Source organism: Chrysochloris asiatica, unplaced genomic scaffold, assembly GCF_000296735.1.
Source record: "Chrysochloris asiatica unplaced genomic scaffold, ChrAsi1.0 scaffold00133, whole genome shotgun sequence".
NCBI classification, from domain to species: Eukaryota; Metazoa; Chordata; class Mammalia; order Afrosoricida; family Chrysochloridae; genus Chrysochloris; species Chrysochloris asiatica.
Genome location: NW_006408651.1, coordinates 2,660,780 through 2,673,064, shown reverse-complemented (window position 1 = coordinate 2,673,064; position 12,285 = coordinate 2,660,780). Strand labels below are relative to the sequence as shown.

General features: G+C 42.8%; 1 pseudogene; it reads left to right on the top strand.

The window, feature by feature from the left end:
* Nucleotides 1–5,739: 5,739 nt before the first annotated feature.
* On the top strand, nt 5,740–8,155 carry LOC102835986 (annotated as a pseudogene).
* The last annotated feature ends 4,130 nt before the right edge of the window (nt 8,156–12,285 follow it).

The following is a 12,285-nucleotide window of genomic DNA, read 5'->3' as shown; positions in this document are numbered from 1 at the left end:
CATCTTTCTCCCATGGAACAGCTGGTAGTTTCGAACTGCTGCCCTTGAGGTTTGCAGCCCCATTTGTAATTGCTACGCTACTCACTAATTGTTCCTCGGAAACCCTAGACAGGGTGCCTATGAGTCAGAACCGATTTGACAGCATTTAACAACAACAATTTTTACAGGAGCAGAAAACCTTGTCTTTCTCCCTCGGAACAGCTGGTGGATTTGAACTACCAACCTAGTGCTTATCCTATGGCACCACACAGCTCCTAGCTCCAAATTCATCCTTCTTGGCTGCTCTATGAATATGGGACTAAGTCCTTTAAATATTTTTTTCATTGGTCAAATGGTAGGGTGACAAGCCGTGTCAGTAGAGGATACTCAAGAAATAATTGTAAGAGAAAGGGTCTTCTGCAGGTTCCAGTGTGCCCCCTTAGGATTTGCTGCAGCATCTCAAGTACCAAGGAGCCCCTGGTGGCACTGAAGGATTAGCAGTGAACTGCTAAGCTCAAGTTTGGCAGTTCAAACCCACCAGCTGCTCCAATGGAGAACCATGAGGCTTTCTGCTACCATAAACATTTACAGCATCAGAAACCTAATACAGAGTCCTTTGACCATAAGACTGCTTTGGAAAAGCTCATTTTCTTGCCCTGGATCTTGCATCTACCTGGTTCATTCCATTTAATGTCCAATTCATGTGATTTATTTGTTTTAAAAAGATCCCATTAAAAAGCAAAAAGAGAAACATTGCCATCAAGTCAATTCTGAGTCACGGTGACCCTGGACAGCAGAGCAGAATACACCCATAGGGTTTCCAAGGCTTTCTAGAAGTATACTACCATCACGTCTGTGTTCCTTAGAGTAGTAGCTGGTGGCTACTAACTTCTGACCTTTCAGTTGTTAGCACAGAGCTTTCAACCACTGTCACATCACAGCTTTATTAAGGGCGATGAAAACATTTGGAAATGGGTAGTGGTAAAGATTATGGTGGTGGTGATTGTGTGCCATGGAGTAGGTTCCAACTCATAGTGATCCTATATAGGGTTTCCAAGACTGTAAATCTTTATGGGAGCAGAAAGCCTCGTCTTTCTCCAGTGGAGCAGCTGGTCAGATTCGAACTGCTGACTTTGCAGTTAGCAGCCAAGTTTGTATCCACTACACTACCAGGGCTCTGTGGTAAAGATTGTGCACCATGGGAAACATAACTGTTGTAATTCAGTGCCCTCGAGTGAAGTCCAATATCACCAGCGCTCCAGTGAATATAGGTAATGCCACTGAAGTATACACAGAAAAATGATTTAAATGGCAAACTTTTTTTGTATACTTTTCCATAATGAAAAATTAACAAAATAAAATTTTTAATTACGAATGTTTAAACTTGTATAGTCATTTTTTACCAAAATGTCTAATCAGCAAACCATAACACAATTTTATTTTAACAAGAAAATGAGGAAGTTCCTAGAAAAATGAGCATCATTTTGATACTATGAAGAAAGCTAATTTGATAGGAAAAGAATATTGGCACAAATATTAGGAAATATGCTATCTAGTCCTATTTACATTCTGACTAGATATGAATAGTGGATACTGCTGGGCATGTGCCTACCCAGAATCCTTTCCTCCTTTCATATTTTCTCCCCTTTTCATTAGCTCCTTCTTTTAACACCTGTATGACCCACATATAGGAGTCCTGGTTAGGTCTGTCATTGAGTCATTGAGATGTGATCTAAAAGGGCAGTGGTTCAAACCCACTAGCTGTGAGGCTCCTTCCTTTCTGTTATTGAGTTAAATTGTCTATGTCAGTTTATAATAACTCAGGATTGTTGTTATTTACTTCCCCAAACCTCTGAATTTGATATTGTCTTAGTTTACTGTACTGTTGTAACAGAAATACCATAGGTGATGGTTCTAATGGACAGAAATGTATTTCCTCACTGTTCTGGAGGCTAAAAGTTCAAATCAGGGTCTCTGCGGGGGCTGGTCCTTCCTAGTCTGTGGCCCCGGGCTCCCTTGTTCTTGGGCCTCCTCTGGCATACATCTTCACACTAAGTGCTTCTGTCTGTGTCTACTCTGCTCTTCTCGTAATACAGAAGTAATTAGGTTTAGGGTTAGGACACACCCTACACGAATGCAACCATGGGGAATGTAGTTGTTGTTAAGTGCTGTCCAGTCCTTTCCGACAGGTGGTGCTGTGGGTTAATGCACTGGACTGCAAAGTCGGTTTGAACTGCAAGGTCGGCGGTTCAAGCTCACCAGCCGCTCCTTGGAAACTCCATGCAGGGTCACTATGGGTCAGAACCGACTCGACGGCACTTAACAACAACGTAACAACAAATCTTTACCATAGCAGAACACCTCCTCTTTCTTGGAAGAACAGCTAGTGAATTTGAACTGTTGACTTTGCCCAACACCACCAGCGCAGAAAGGAAACAAAAAAAAAACCAAAACCTACTTCCAAACCAAATTATATCCACAGGTATAGAGATTAGGATCTAACACGTAGATTTGGGGAACATAATTCAACTGGTAACAGATGTACTATGTAACTTCAGTCAAATTGGTCTACCTCTAAGCCTATAAAGGTATAAGTTTCCTCAAATTTAAAAACAAGAAAGTGTGGCTAAATAAACTCTAAAACATTTTTTCCTTACCTTTCTATGTTATTGTGAAGTAGATTTCCAAATAAAGTCTCTTTTCCCAAATCCTTCAACCCCCATCCAAACTCTGTGATTCACAGTTAACATGCAATCTCTCCAAAAATCTAAAATAATAATCATAACATGTTTGTCTCATTATCAACTGTTCAGATATTTTTAAAAGTGATGGCAGGGTACAAAGAATATAGAGATGAAGATAAATGATCCTGTATGAGAATGACTGAATACAATGAAGTAAATAATCTTCCTCTGTGGTAAGCAAAAACGGACTGAATTTGGATACCTATGAATGTATATCAGTCTTTGTCTCTTCTGGATAGTGACCCTGAGAACAGAAGAATGTCATTTTTCACATTGGTCTTCTTAGGAATTTTGAGAACCATTAAGGAGTAAGTCACAGAAGTTTTTTGTTTTTTTTTTTCTGACTAGGGTTGGTGTTACCCCCCAACCCCCACCATGGACCTCCACCAGTAAGTACCACACCATATAGAATTCTCAGTAATGTTTATTATCAATTTTAACCATAATAGTATGTGATAAAAATAGTTCAAATTGCTTAAATGCAATATTTCCTAGATTATATGAATGTCGTTGTTAAGTGCCATCAAGTTGGTTCTGACTCCTGTGTTGTTGTTAAGTACCATTGAGTTGGGATCCGACTCATAGCGACCCTGTACAGGGTTTCCAAGGAGCAGCTGTGAATTAGAACTGCTAGCCTTAATACAGCGATATTGCAGTTTATCGGTTACAACGCCACACCAGAAGTACTAGTGATCCTTTATAGCTGGGGTGGGGAACGTCGAGCCCATGGGCCATATAAGGCCCTTGAAATCATTTGGTATGGCCTGGCCAAGACAACTGTATGCAGTTCTAGCCATCACATCAGTGGTGTGCCATGGAGTTACTTCTGACTCATAGCAACCCTGCATAGGGTCTTGGAGGCGTTAAATCTTTACAGGAGCAGAAAGCCTTATCTTTCTCTCACGGAATAGCTGGTAGTTTCGAACTGCTGACTTTGAGGTTAGCAGCCTGACTTGCAACAACTATACTACCAGAGCTCCTTAGCCATCACATTAAAGGTGAGTGAATTAAATGTTTGATCAAATAGAGCAAGATAATGTTTAAGTTGATAATTTTGTATGACCCATGAATAATAATATTAATTTTGGCAGAAAAGTTTCCCCACCACTGCTGTGTAGGGTTTCCGAGGAGCAGCTGGTGGGTTTGACCTGCCAACCTGTGGTTCCCAGTCCAGTGCTTATCTTACAGCGCCATACCAGGAGTCCATAGATTGTGATTAGTAGTATCAAAATGGGAGGCCAGTGGCTCTGTAGGATAAGAACAGGACAGCAAGCCACAAGTCAGCAGTTCAAGCACACCCTTGGTTCCACTGGAAAAAGATGAGGCTTTCTGCTCCCGCAAAGATTTACAGCCTTGGATAATAACCCTATACAGAGTTGCTATGAGTCAGAACTGACTTGCAGCACTCAACAACAAGAAGCAACACAATGGAGTCCTGATGTGGCATTAGAGGGTAAGCACTGGACTACTAACCACAAGGTCTGTGTTTCAAACCCACCAGCTGTTCCTTGGAAGCCCTATAGAGGGTTGCTATGAGTTGGAACTGACCCAGTAACAAAATTGTTTTGTAAAATCTTTCTTTTTACTTTAATTATGGCATTATTGGAGTCCTGGTGAGACGCTGTGGGTTAATGTGCTGGATTGTAAGGTGGGTTTGAACCTCAAGGTCAGTGGTTCAAACTTACCAGCCGCCCCTCAAGAACCCTATACAGGGTAACTATGAGTCGATACCAACTCGATGGCACTTAACAACAATAACAAATGCCATTGTCAGTTACAACATTATATTAGTAACTGAGCAAAAGCCTTTTTGATTTGTCACCTCCTTTTCCTTTAATTGCTATTGCATTCTCAAAAAAAGTTATTTATATAGGTTCATGTTGTTGTTGTTGTTGTTAGGTGCCTTCATGTCAGTTCCGACCCATAGCATCCCTGTATGGGGTTTCCAAAGAGCAGCTGGTAAGCTTGAACCACTGACCTTGCAGCTCAAACGACTTTGCAATCTGGCCCATTAACCCACAGCACCACTCAATATAGGTTCATTGTTATTGTTGTTAAGTGCTGTTGCATCAATTCCGACCCATAGTGACCCTGTATAGAGTTTCAAAGGAGCAGCTGGTGAACTTGAACAGTCTGGATCTTGCAGTTCAAACAACTTTGCAGTCTGATGCATTTACCCACAGCGCCACAAAGAGATACTAATAAACATGATATTGTATCTAAAACACTAGAACTTTTGACAAAATCAGTGACTCTAAAGACTAGCAGCAATGAAAGCAACAGCATGTGAATGTAGTGTGTGCAATACAAAGCATCGTTGTAACTGGGTAACAATGACAGCTTTGATTGGGCGGTTTAGAAAGTTCAAAAGGTGAATTACCGTAGAGTTTCAGCATTGCAGGCAGAGTGACACATGTAAACTGGGCTTATGAAAAATGTTCTTGTTATAATTGATTACAGGGATATTTTTATTTAAAAAATCATACATTTCTGTTGGAACACTGCACAAAAACTTTATAGACAGTCATTTTGGTGTTATCACCTCTGACTCCACGGTGGATCCCACCCTCCCCCATTCCCCACGTGATGATGCCATTGCCCACTGAGCAGCTACTTTTATATTCTAAAGGAAAAGTGAAACATTACAAAGTCCAAATATCCCAGATTCCTGCTCATGTGGCCTGGAGCCCTGGTGGTGGAGTGGTTAAGTGGTTGGTGGAGAAAGGTGTCAGCCTTGGGAACCCTATGGGGTAGTTCTTTTCTAGAAGGTCACTATGAACTGGGAATGACTAGACCACAGTGGTTTGTGTGTGTGTGTGTGTTTATTCCCCACTCCATTTGTACTCATGTGGCTACTTCTAAATCTTGTGGTCATTATTTTAAAGACATGTTTTCGAATCCTTTGGAACACCCTTTGAAAAATGATAGCTTGGCTTTAGCACCCAGCCGGGGTCCAGAGACATGGCAGGAGTGGGGACCCCCTCACCCGGGTCCTTTGAGTCGGGACCAGAAACAAGATGTGATAATGGATCATTATGCCTCCACCATCAAACCTTGAAGAATCCAAAACCAAAATGTCACTCACCACTTGGAACGGAGGCAGATCAGCTCTGGCAAGGCAGGGACCCACTGGCAGCAGGTCTGAGTGTTACACCAGAATGTCTTCTCCAACTTTACAGTTGTCAATGTTGAGAAGCTTCCTTGTTTCTTGCATAAATGCTCACCAGATGGATGCTTCTTTATTGTTTTTTCTTCAGACCAGAAATTTCTCAAACTCTATGAGTACCAGGGCTGCCAGGCAGCAGAGGACCTCCTGCAGGGGCATGAGGGGGAGATCCTATCCAACAGTAATGATCAATATCAGTCAATATCCAGGGCTGGCTCTTTGAACACTTTTTTGTCCTGCTGCACATTTCCAGTGTAGCGGCCAATGGGACACAACTGAACCGGGAGTGTAGCCTCTTCACAGATGACAGCCGGTATGTTATCCTGGGCTCAGCTACCTACCTCTCGGAAGAGCCTCACCATCCTTTCTTTGATGTGTATCGGGACATTGAGTCAATGACCCCCAACCCACGGTCCCCTCTAGAGGACTATTCTGTCCATATCATTGACCCTCACACTGGCTGCTTGTATGACACACATTCAAGTTGATAAAGCGGTCCTGTCACACGAGCAGGGCTGTACTTGTGCAAGAACATCCTGGCCATCTTGTCAGTGCCGCAGCGAACTATCCATGGTGACTCCTAAAGGCATTTCCATCAATGTGCAAACCATTGGCCACTTCTGCTACAAGGGTGACCTGCTCACCATGCCAGCCATTTTCCCTGAGAGACAGCAGGACTGTCAGACAGGAATGGCCATCCCTCTAGAGATCCCTTTATCAACTCCCTGAAATACCTGTTGCTGGTATACTTGTGGTGTCTGGCAGAACAGGATGTCAGTACAATACCCAAGAGGAGCTTCTTCCAGTATTTTCACCAGCTGTGACCACTGCACATGTGGAAAATGTAGCTCTTGGATGAAAACCATCTGGTTATCAAGTACATTACTGAGGACATTGTAACACGTGGGCCACAGATCTGCCAAAGGCATCTTTCTTTGTCGTATACAATATGGTGACAACAGAGGTGACCCGTGTATTTAAGAATATTACAGATGAGTTTTGGGAACTCTGCGAACTTCTGTGACCTCTTTGGTAACACTACCTTGCCCAGTGAAGTTCCAAGTCCACAGAAAGCAGATCCAACGCTGGTTATCAATGCCAAGTATGGAGGACACACAGAGGCAATGTGACTGTTGCTGAGGCAGCTCCTCAGCAGTGCTTAGTCCTACAGTGGGACTTATCTTTCAACTATGATGACAAGTGGGTGTCAGTAATGGAGCAGCCCAAGACTTGTGGAGATCACCCTGAACAGGAAAAGGTAAAACATTAACCTCCCCCTCCCAGAAAACATAAACTGCCCTCCCCTCCCAGGAGACAAACTAGAATGTTAATCAGGTTACTGAGCAGGACTAATCCTCCCCACCCAGGAGACAAGCTAGAATGTTAATCAGGTTACTGAGCAGGACTAATCCTCCCCACCCAGGAGACAAGCTAGAATGTTAATCAGGTTACTGAGCAAGACCAATCTTCTGGTTTCCCTCCTGTCTTCAAACATGTCTGCAACCTAATCCCTCCCCGATTCTGTCCCCTATAAGCCTGTACTGACCTGCACTTGGGGCTCAGAATCTGGAGAAATTAGCTCCTCTGAGCCAGCTGGCTTAATCAAATCTGAAATTCTGCTTCACTTCTCCGAGTGGCCTCGGTTTCTTAGGTGACAGATGTAAAGCTGCTGTAACACTCTTGGATCTAAAACTGCTGTAACACATTCAGATTGAAAACTGCTGTAACAACCCCATCAGGTTATATGCTCTGGACTCGGGTTGGGTCAAGTTTGAGATCCAGGCAGGCTTAGCTGCCTGCTCCATCAACTACACAGTGCGACGCCTTGTTGCCTTCACTTTCCACCCTTTTGAGCCTTCCGCCATTCTGTGCAGAGGATTTATGCAGAGTGTGGCATCAACTTCCCGATGCAACCCTGTTGCATGGAGATGCCTCACCAAAGCCAGATTATCTGGTATGCCAAGACTTTTCTCCCCCTTAGTTGACTCCAAAGTAAAAGCTTCTGATCACCAGCCCTACTCCTGTGGTTCCAGATGGGCTTACTTCAAATGAGACAGAACAAATAAAGGAGCTGGTGGTGGAGGGCTGGGGTACGGCAGATCAGTGTAACTGAGTTTTTCATTGTATACAATCTGACCACCAAGGGATAGCAAGTTCTCTTGCCTTTTCCCTGTGGGAATGCCTAGCACTAATTATATTCATTACTCTTTTATTTTGTTTTGTATTTTATAGCTGTGACAAGAAAGCATTACACTCTACTCCTTGACATTACTCCTTTGGCAGATACACCTCAGATCTACATATATTCTTTCCACTTAGCTAACAAGCAGGACCATCTTTATATGCAAAATAGAGAAATAATGGCTTGTTATTTTCTTATTTAAATATTTAGAAAAGAAAAAAGGGGGATAGCTTCCATGTTTATCTTTATTCAACTCTGGCACCGAAATTCTACTTTTGATGTAATTATCACCAGGTAGTGACTTCATTATTCCCAACCAGACTGAGCCCATTGTACTTTGTTTGATTGCCTTTTCAGAACTATCCTTATAAACAAGAAAGGGACAGATTACATCATCTTATTGATGTTAAACAACCAAGTAGGTGAATACTGGCAAGACTAATAGGCTTTATTTCACTTGAACAAATTACTCTTGGACTCCTGGTCTCAGAGCCTACATTAGCAAGACGGGTACCATCATGCATCAAGGAGACATATTCCACCTTGCATAAAACCTTTCCATTAAAAACTCACCTCGCTGTGGGAGTTAACAGTCTCTTAGGCAGTATTCATCAGGAATGACAAGATTTGCCCAGTGTTTCTGAATGATGAAGCAAACAAAAAGAAAACTGGACTACAGTCGATCCTGTCACACTCTCAGCCTCTCTTCTCAAAGGGCATGTTTTTTTCTGCTGGTGGAAAGCAAATTTTAAGTTGTAATTGAGGAACTGTCACTTTCTTCCCATTGTGACGATTGAACCCAACCAGTGTGTCTCTAACACATCAGAGATAGAGCTGAAAGAGTCCCCAAGCTTAACTTTTTTATTTCATCCTTCTGAAATCAACTGGCAACATCATCCAAGCTAGGAATTTGTTTGTCCTGTGGTAAGGTCTAAGAGTCTAGCCTTTCTAGGCACTTCTTCATTCATTCATTCAAAAAATATTTAATGAATTCTTACTATGCATCAGGTTGTGTTTTAAATGCTGTCACTGTTGATAGCTGCCATTGCATCATCTGGGATTCATCATGGCCCCATTCACAGTAGAACAACATGCTGCCTGACCTACACCACCCCCGTGCTCACTTGAAAAGAGTTTTCTTTTCTTTTCTTTAGTTTTGAAATTTTTACTTATTTTGTTGTTATTGACAATGCATAGGTTTTTCAGTGGCTGATTTTTGGAAGCAAATTGCCAGACCTTTTCCTCTAGTTTATGTTAGTTGGGAAATTCTCCTGAAACCTATTTGGTATCCCAGCAACACGTAAGCATTCACTGATGGTGCGGTTGGCTGTGCATGAAAAACCCAGATCTCCTGAATGTTGTTGCTGCTAAGTGCTGACTCATAGTGACCCTGTATAGGGTTTCCAAGGAGCAGCCTATGACTTTGAACCACTGACTGTGTGGTTCCAACTGACTTTGCAGTCACGTGCTTATCCACAGCACCACATCGAGACTCTCCCAGGTGATAGGCACTAATTCTACCACTAAACTGCCATTGCCCCCAGGTTTTAAGTGCTCAGAATTCCTAAAACTGACAGTCAAGATCCTTGCTCTAATCATGCTTCCATACTATGTAAAAGAAATAACCATATGTAGTAAATAAATAAATAAATAAAGTTGTCAATTGTTGTAAGCAATAGGAAGATAGTAACATAAGACAATGCAAGAGACATTGCTCTGGGGCTGTGTGGAGTGGGCCACTTTAGATGGAGGTCAGGGAGAGCCTTTTTAAGGAGGTAGCATATAAACTGGAGCATGAATGCTGAGAATGAAACAGTCTTATGGCAATATGAGGGGGAAATGTTTGCAGAAGAGGTGACAGACCCCTGTAAGGAATAAAATCTTGAAGCAGATAAGTACACAATGAGGTAAGACCGGTAGGCAGAATCAAGATCAATACTGCTTTGTAGGCAATGGAAAAAACATTCAACTTTATTTCAGAAGATACGAGGGGTGGGGGCACAGAACTAAATACTGACAGAATCAGAAGTCTAGTTTCGAAAGACACCTCTAGTTTTTCTTTTCTTCTTCTTTTTTTTTGGAGAATATGGAAGTCAGAGGGACATTGAAAGACAAGTTAGGAGCCTAGTAGTAGCATAGTGGTTATGAGTCGGGCTGCTAACTTCAAGGTCAGCAGTTCGAAGCTGCCAGTCGCTCCGTGGGGAGAAACATGGGACTTTCTGCTTCCATAAAGACTTGGTGGTAGTGGTTATGTGCCGTGGAGTCGGTTCCGACTCATAGCGACCCTGTACAGGGTTTCCGAGGCTATAAATCTTTACGGGAGCAGAAAGCCTCATCTTTCTCCCGTGGAACGGCCGACCTTGAGGTTAGCAGCCCGATTCGTAACCACTACGCTACCAGAGCTCCTTTCTATAAAGACTTACACTCTGGGAAACCCCTTGCACAGTCCCTATGAGTCAGAACTGACTCCACATTACTGTAACAACAGGAGCCTATGATAGTTTAGATTAGGGTGGTGGTTGTTGAGTGCCGGGGAGTCCGTCCCGATTTATAGCGACCCTGTATAGGGTTTCTGAAGCTGTAAACCTATATGGAAACAGAAAGTCTCAACTTTCTCCTGGGAGTTTCAAACTGCTCACCTTGAGGGTGGCAGGCTGACTAGTAACCAGGTTGCTGTTTTTGAGTGACATCGAGTCGGTTCCGACCCATAGCGACCTTGTATAGGGTTTCTGAGGAGTAGCTGGTGAGCTTGAACCACGACCTTGCAGTTCAAATGCCTTTGCAGTCTGGCGCATTAACCCACAGCGCCACACTAGGACTCCAGGTAGTAGGAGTGATAAACAAAAATGGACATATTTAAGATATTAGATGTGAAAACAAACCATTGTTGTTGGGTTGGATGTGGAAAGCGAGGGGGAAGAAAACAGTGCAAATGTAGATTCATATTTCTAATGTAGTAGCTATTTGGATGGTGGTGCCATCTGTTCATATGGGGAAGACTTGGGAAGAACAGTTTTGTAGGAAAAAATAGTAATTTTCTATGTGGACCTTGTAGGCTTAAGATCTTGACATCTAAGTAATATTAAGGCAGTAATTTAACTCTGGAGAGAGACTCAGGACTAGAGATATGGAATATGAAATTTGACACTAACAGCATTTTGGTGATATTTAAAGTCCAAGAATGGATAATGTTTTTTTTTGGGAAGAGGGAAAGAAAAACACTAAGATCCAGTTGTAAAGAACTCTAATACTTACAAGTGGAATAGACAACACGTGAGATTGTATAGCCCGATGTTGTTGTTGTTGTTTTTATGTGCCATAGAGTCAGTTCCAACTCACAGAGACCCTGTACAGGTTTCTGAGGCTGCGAATCTTTACGAGAGCAGAAAGCCTCCTCTTTCTCCAGGGGAACAGCTGGTTGTTTTGAACCGCTGACCATGAGATTAGCAGCCCAATTCGTAACCACTATGCTAGCAGAGCTCCTTGTATAGCTTGATAGTAGGAAGACAATTTAAAAAGCAAGAGGAAAAAGCATTTCAAAATGGTAGCAAGACTACTAGAAAGATGGCTGTCCAGGCAGATGAACTACAATGGACCCTCTGTAATAAAGATTCAGGAGACCAAATAAAACCGACACAGATGAAAATCCTGGAGCCCTGAGCTTCAGAAGAAAGGTTAGAAAAGTGGACTGAGTGCTTGCTGGGAGGAGGCACTGAGCAGGGACAGCAAGAGAGTGAGACTGACTGGGGAATGGCTGGCCAGACTTTGTGAACAGCTTTTGGCAACATAAGGTGTTCTGGTGGGGCAGAGTCACACAGGCAACTGGAAAGGTGTGATACCTTCATTTTCCCTTTGCTTCCCTGGTGGCCAGTGGTGTGGCCAGCTCCCACCCTCATCTACCACCAACACAGACCCTGCTCTCTGGGAGTTCAGAGCCACGTGATTGGGAACCCCACCATTGTGAGGCGGGGGGCTAGCTGAGCCTCTTCCATGTGCAGTTGTGCTGTCAGTTAGGAATCGACCCATTGTGATTCACTGGCTTATTTTATTATTATTACTATTTTTAAAGTTTTAATTGTGAATTGAGTGAAAGTTTATAGGGCAGATCATCAGGTTCATCTTGTATCATCATGTATAATAATTTAAAATGCCAAATGCCACATTCTGCAAGCCTGCCTCCTAGCTGCCAGCTCTCAGTACCTCTCTTTCTATGA